The sequence below is a fragment of the Oncorhynchus masou genome, chromosome 23 (assembly GCF_036934945.1).
Source record: "Oncorhynchus masou masou isolate Uvic2021 chromosome 23, UVic_Omas_1.1, whole genome shotgun sequence".
Classification (NCBI taxonomy): Eukaryota; Metazoa; Chordata; class Actinopteri; order Salmoniformes; family Salmonidae; genus Oncorhynchus; species Oncorhynchus masou.
In genome coordinates, this window is record NC_088234.1 from 25713333 (window position 1) to 25719425 (window position 6093).

Sequence of the window (6093 nt, forward strand, 5' to 3'; positions counted from 1 at the left end):
AACGTTGGTGGCAGCTTATGGTAGAGAAATGAGCATTCAATTCTCTGGCAAAAGCTCTGGTGGACATTCCTGCAGTCAGCAAGCCAAATTCACCCTCCCTCAACTTGAGACATCTGTGGCATTGTGTTGTGTGACAAAACTACACATTTTAGAGTGGCCTTTTATTGTCCCCAGCACAAGTTTCATCTGTGTAATGATCATGCTATTTAATCAGCTTCTTGATATGCCACACCTGTCAGGTGGATGGGTTATCATGGCAAATATGAAATACTCACGAACAGGATGGAAACACATTTGTGCACAAAATTTGAGAGAAATGTACAGTGTACATTCATGAAATAAACATTTACTTAAAGCGTCACTCAGCAGTTGAAACAACGCGACCTCACCGTTTCGGTAAAAAGTTGAGGGATAGGGCTGGAGAAATGTAGCCACTCTCAAATTTATAGGCAGGGCTAAGGATGCAAGGACTGACCATCCATGAAATCAAAATTATAGTCTTAACCATATTGAGGCTATATAGTGTTTGTTTACGTTTACAAACATTGGAGTGAGGAAAGCTTATATTCTGGGTTCTGGTGGGGTACGACATTTGAACTAAGTTCATGAAGCATTTATAAGTTATATTCTTCAAGAATCAATAGGTTTATTTCATTAATTCAGAAGTCCAAAAATGGATGAAGCAACTGCAGATTGCCCCTTTAATGTAAACATATTGTATTTTGTTAATGTCTAGTCCTGATATGTCTATATACAATCTGAATGCATTCATACACTCAAAAGAAACAAAATGTCTGCGCAATATACAATTAAATAACAAGAACACTATCACATTTTACAGGACCACTGTAGGAGACAGACAGCTTTGGGAAACTACAAATCACACAGTTAAACAGCTGCCCTACTCACCTTACAATAAAACCTCTTTTTTCTGTACATAGGACAAGTTAAAGCACTTTCAAGGGATAGTGTAACATTTAGGTTAAATGAAGCCTTTTTTTGTTTTTACCCAGAGTCCAATGAACTCATGGATACCATTTATGTCTCTGCTTGCAGTTTGAAGGAAGTAGAAGGCAGTTTCTGGAGCCATTACTAGTGTTAGCGCAATACCTGGAAGTCTTCAGGAACAGCTAGCATGCTAGTTGTTCCTGAAGACTTCCAGTAGAAAAAAAGGGCTTCATTTCCAAAATGTCACAGTATTCCTTTATTAAGGTGTGGAAAATAAGTCACCCTATGCCCATGCATGAATTGCAGCATTCTTTCATAAAGTGACAGCAATATCCATGGTTTAATCACAAAGTTAGCCACATTTGGAATGCTAAAGGTCAGTGCTGATGAGCACCTTAGATGGGGAAACCACATAAATATCAAAATTGTATATTAGTATTTTCACCCCTTATCCTTTCAGATATAAATAGAAAAGGTTTAATATGCCGGTGTCCCAACTTCAATCATTCTAACTGTAGACACACAAATTGATGTGGATATGTCTGCTTGTTGTCACATTACATTAAGCGAGCTAAAGCTGGTTGACTCATCAGCACTGTGTGAGCTAACGCTAACTCTCCGACATCCACTGTATACATCTCTCTTGGCAACTGTGTGGTCTGGAATGATGTGTTTGCTCAATGTGACGCCCTAACCTGCTTTTAAAGGCTTAATCCGTGACTTTGCTCATGCAGGTGTGTCATTTCATTTGACAGAAATAGCTCAACCATTACTCACACTTGAAAAATAAAAGTGTTTTTCCCCCTTCAACATTTAGCTCTAGTCATCCCGATCTCATTTTAAAACACCAGCCATAACAAAGCGAGTGACTAACCAGGTTGTTGGGTGGCTCATTTTGCCTGAGTGAGACAGTGTTGCAATGATCAAGAGGGAGTGTGTGGGAGTTCTAGATGACAAAGCTGGCAGTTTCTAAAGATGGTTGTCACACACTGGAGTAATGGGGGCCCTGCAGGTAGTGATGCCCTGAGGCGATGCACTGGAGCAGCCAACTCTAGGCAGGGTGGACATTGAAACACCCTGACAACAATGTGCCAATGTGCATGATGGGGCTTCTCTCAGCAAGGAGAGGGCACACAGACAGGCACAACACACATTTTCAATAGTTATGCCAAAGATTGAGTAGGGGGGGGGGGGTTGAAGGATACTCAATAACACAACATGTCAATTGACTATCCTGTAGAAGCTCCAAACATATCAGTCAAACTCATTCCTATTCAGACCTGGGTAGAATGTGTATTCAAAATATCATAGTTGCGCTTGATTTAGCTCATCGGGCACAACAGCACTAACAGAATAGTCATGCAGGACAAGATAAGCTCGTCTGTCCCCTTACTGCATGGGCTAGATCAGTGGTTCATGTCTCCTCTTATAGCTCCAGCCCACCCTCTTATCTTAATAGAGATCACACTGTAGGACTACACCTTGACAGTGTGCTGACCCCCCGGCGTGGCCTCTGCTTATTGGCCCACCACAACTCTCCCTCTATCCATAACGTCATCTGATGCTGGCCTCACTGGGGCCCACAGAGCCATTTAGGTGCCGCGGTCGCTTGTTTCCTTAAAGAATAAGCGGAAACTGCAAGGTAGGTCACAATGGATAAAGAACCCGTCAACAAATGTAGAAGAGCGACGTGGATGGAATTGTCTAAAGTCGAGCGAGGCGCCACTCGACACGACGCGATTAGCCACTCAACTTGGGTGATTTACAAAAATAATTTACATAACTGCCCACGGATTCTCCAACTCAATTCCCTGTGCATAAACAAATCAAATTTAATATAAATAAGGCCATAAAAAGCAACAACCCGAGCGGTTCCGCGTGTTGTTTCCCTGGGACTTTGCCCTTGTGAGGAAGCACGACACATGTAATTGAATGTAATAAATAACAGTGGAGAGACGTAACTCTACAGTATATCTAGGACATTCGTGGAGGTTGATGTTGGGTTTGGGTGATTGATGCTAATGTTAATCCTGACAGGCGGCTGCTTTATTTGCTTCTTTAATCAAGGACAGTATCATCGAAGCCATTGCACTGACGTATAGGGATCCGAATGAATAGACGTAATGTAATAATCACAACATTGTTCAATAACCAGTTGCTCGCACAAGGGTGGGAACGAGGCGTATGGCTCATCCATGCGTGGGTGACAAACAAGCAGGAAAAAAGATCTGACAAGACATTTCACATTGTTTTTCCACCTCCCCATGAGAGATAATGACAGACCCGTCATCCACCGAGCAGAAAGTTACACTTTTCACATCACCAGGTGACAACCTGGTGGGCTCGCTCGGTGCACTCTGATTGGTTCCCTCTCTCAGGGATTGCTGACAGAAGTCAGGTAGCATAAAGAAGAGAGAACTGAATGAAGCGCAGGACATAGACACAGCCATTGGCCATCAGTGGCCAGGGCACCTGGCTGGTAAAGTAATTAACCCCGCTGAGTGGTTGGCGTGGACACCGCTGACTCAAAGTGTCCCACCCCCTCCCCTATCCCCCTAGTTCCCTTGGCGATGATGGGGTGTCAAATCCCCTCACATCCAGCTGCCTCCTGCCTCCTCAAATCACACCTATTAGAGCCAGCAGGCCCCGTGGTGACCCGGCTGGGCCACTGCGTCTGTCTGTCCAGGGTAGTGTGTGTGAGTGTGTGTGTGTGTGTGTGTGTGTGTGTGTGTCCAGGGTAGGAGGAGAGGGGGGCAGGTGGCTTGGCTGAAGCATTTGGAGCAAAGCATCTCACCACCACTCCCTGTGAGAATGTGATTAGATTGCAGTGCTGCCAAAATCACCACACTGGATCTCACACACTCACTGTGAGGCACATATAAAGGCACAGCTGTGCACACACACACACACACACACACACACAAACACACACACACAGTGTTAACAAATACTATTCTAAACAAAACTACATTACTATTCTAAACAAATTCATACTAACATAAGGGTGGGGTATGGGTCGGGGATGTCTCTGTCAGAGATGTGGGGCTGAGATTAGTTTTGGCAGGGGCTGCACAGTGGTGACCATGACCTAATTCTACCTGCCGTGGCAGAGAGACCCACTCAAGGGGCAACAGCAAGCTAGCCTGGCAGCGCCCTGCTCTGTGACAACTACTTAACAACCAAAAATAGCGCATAATATATATATATATATATATATATATATGTGTGTGATTTTCTGGATTTTTGTTTTAGATTCCGTCTCTCACAGTTGAAGTGGACCTATGATAAAAATTAAGTTTTGTAAGTAGGAAAACCTGCAAATACACTGTGTGTGTGTGTGTGTGTATTAGCCAGCCACCAATTGTGCAAGTTCTCCCACTTAAAAAGACGAGATAGGCCTGTAATTTTCATCATAGGTACACTTCAACTATGACAGACAAAATGAGAAGAAAAAAAATCCAGAAAATCACATTGTAGGATTTTTAATGATTTTATTTGCAAATTATGGTGGAAAATACGTATTTGGTCACCTACAAACAAGCAAGATTTCTGACTCTCACAGACCTGTAACTTCTTCTTTAAGATGCTCCTCTGTCCTCCACTCATTACCTGTATTAATGGCACCTGTTTGAAATTGTTATCAGTATAAAACACACCTGTCCACAACCTCAAACAGTCACACTTCAAACTCCGCTATGGCCAAGACCGAAGAGCTGTCAAAGGACACCAGAAACAAAATTGTAGACCTGCACCAGGCTGGGAAGACTGAATCTGCAATAGGTAAGCAGCTTGGTTTGAAGAAATCAACTGTGGGAGAAATTATTAGGAAATGGAAGACATACAAGACCACTGATAATCTCCCTCAATCTCGGGCTCCACGCAAGATCTCACCCCGTGGGGTCAAAATGATCACACGGTGAGCAAAAATCCCAGAACCACACTGGGTGACCTAGGGAATGACCTGCAGAGATCTGGGACCAAAGTAACAAAGCCTACCATCAGTAACACACTACGCCGCCAGGGACTCAAATCCTGCAGTGCCAAATGTGTCCCCCTGCTTAAGCCAGTACATGTCCAGGCCCATCTGAAGTTTGCTAGAGAGCATTTGGATGATCCAGAAGAAGAGCGGGAGAATGTCATATGGTCAGATGAAACCCAAATAGAACTTTTTGGTAAAAACTCAACTCGTCGTGTTTGGAGGACAAAGAATGCTGGGTTGCATCCAAAGAACACCATACCTACTGTGAAGCATGGGGGTGGAAACATCATGCTTTGGGGCTGTTTTTCTGCAAAGGGACCAGGACGATGATCTGTGCAAAAGGAAAGAATGAATGGGGCCATGTATCGTAAGATTTTGAGTGAAAACCTCCTTCCATCAGCAAGGGCATTGAAGATGAAACGTGGCTGGGTCTTTCATCATGACAATGATCCCAAACACACCGCCCGGGCAACAAAGGAGTGGCTTCGTAAGAAGCATTTCAAGGTCCTGGAGTGGCCTAGCCAGTCTCCAGATCTCAACCCCATAGAAAATCTTTGGAGGGAGTTGAAAGTCCGTGTTGCCCAGCAACAGCCCCAAAACATCACTGCTCTAGAGATCTGCATGGAGGAATGGGCCAAAATACCAGCAACAGTGAGTGAAAACCTTGTGAAGACTTACAGAAAACGTTTGACCTCTGTCATTGCCAACAAAGGGTATATAACAAAGTATTGAGAAACTTTTGTTATTGAACAAATACTTATTTTCCACCATAATTTGCAAATAAATTCATTAAAAATCATACAATGAGATATTCTGGATTTTTTTTCTCAGGTTTGTCTGTCATAGGTGAAGTGTACCTATGATGAAAATTGCAGGCCTCTCTCATCTTTTTAAGTGGGAGAACTTGCACAATTGGTGGCTGACCAAATACTTTTTTGCCCCACTGTATATATAGAGAGAGCCTCCCAGGTAATCCTGTCATAGGGAGAGGAGCAAAAGTAACCCTAGATGTCAATCAATCTGTGAAATAAGATTGTCTTTAATAATTATATGAGGCTAGATGTGTTTTTTATTCTTCTAAATCATGGATAGTTAAGCCTCCTTCTGGAGAGCTATTGGGTGTGCAGACTTTTGCACCAGTCATGCTCTAACACATTTGGTTCAAC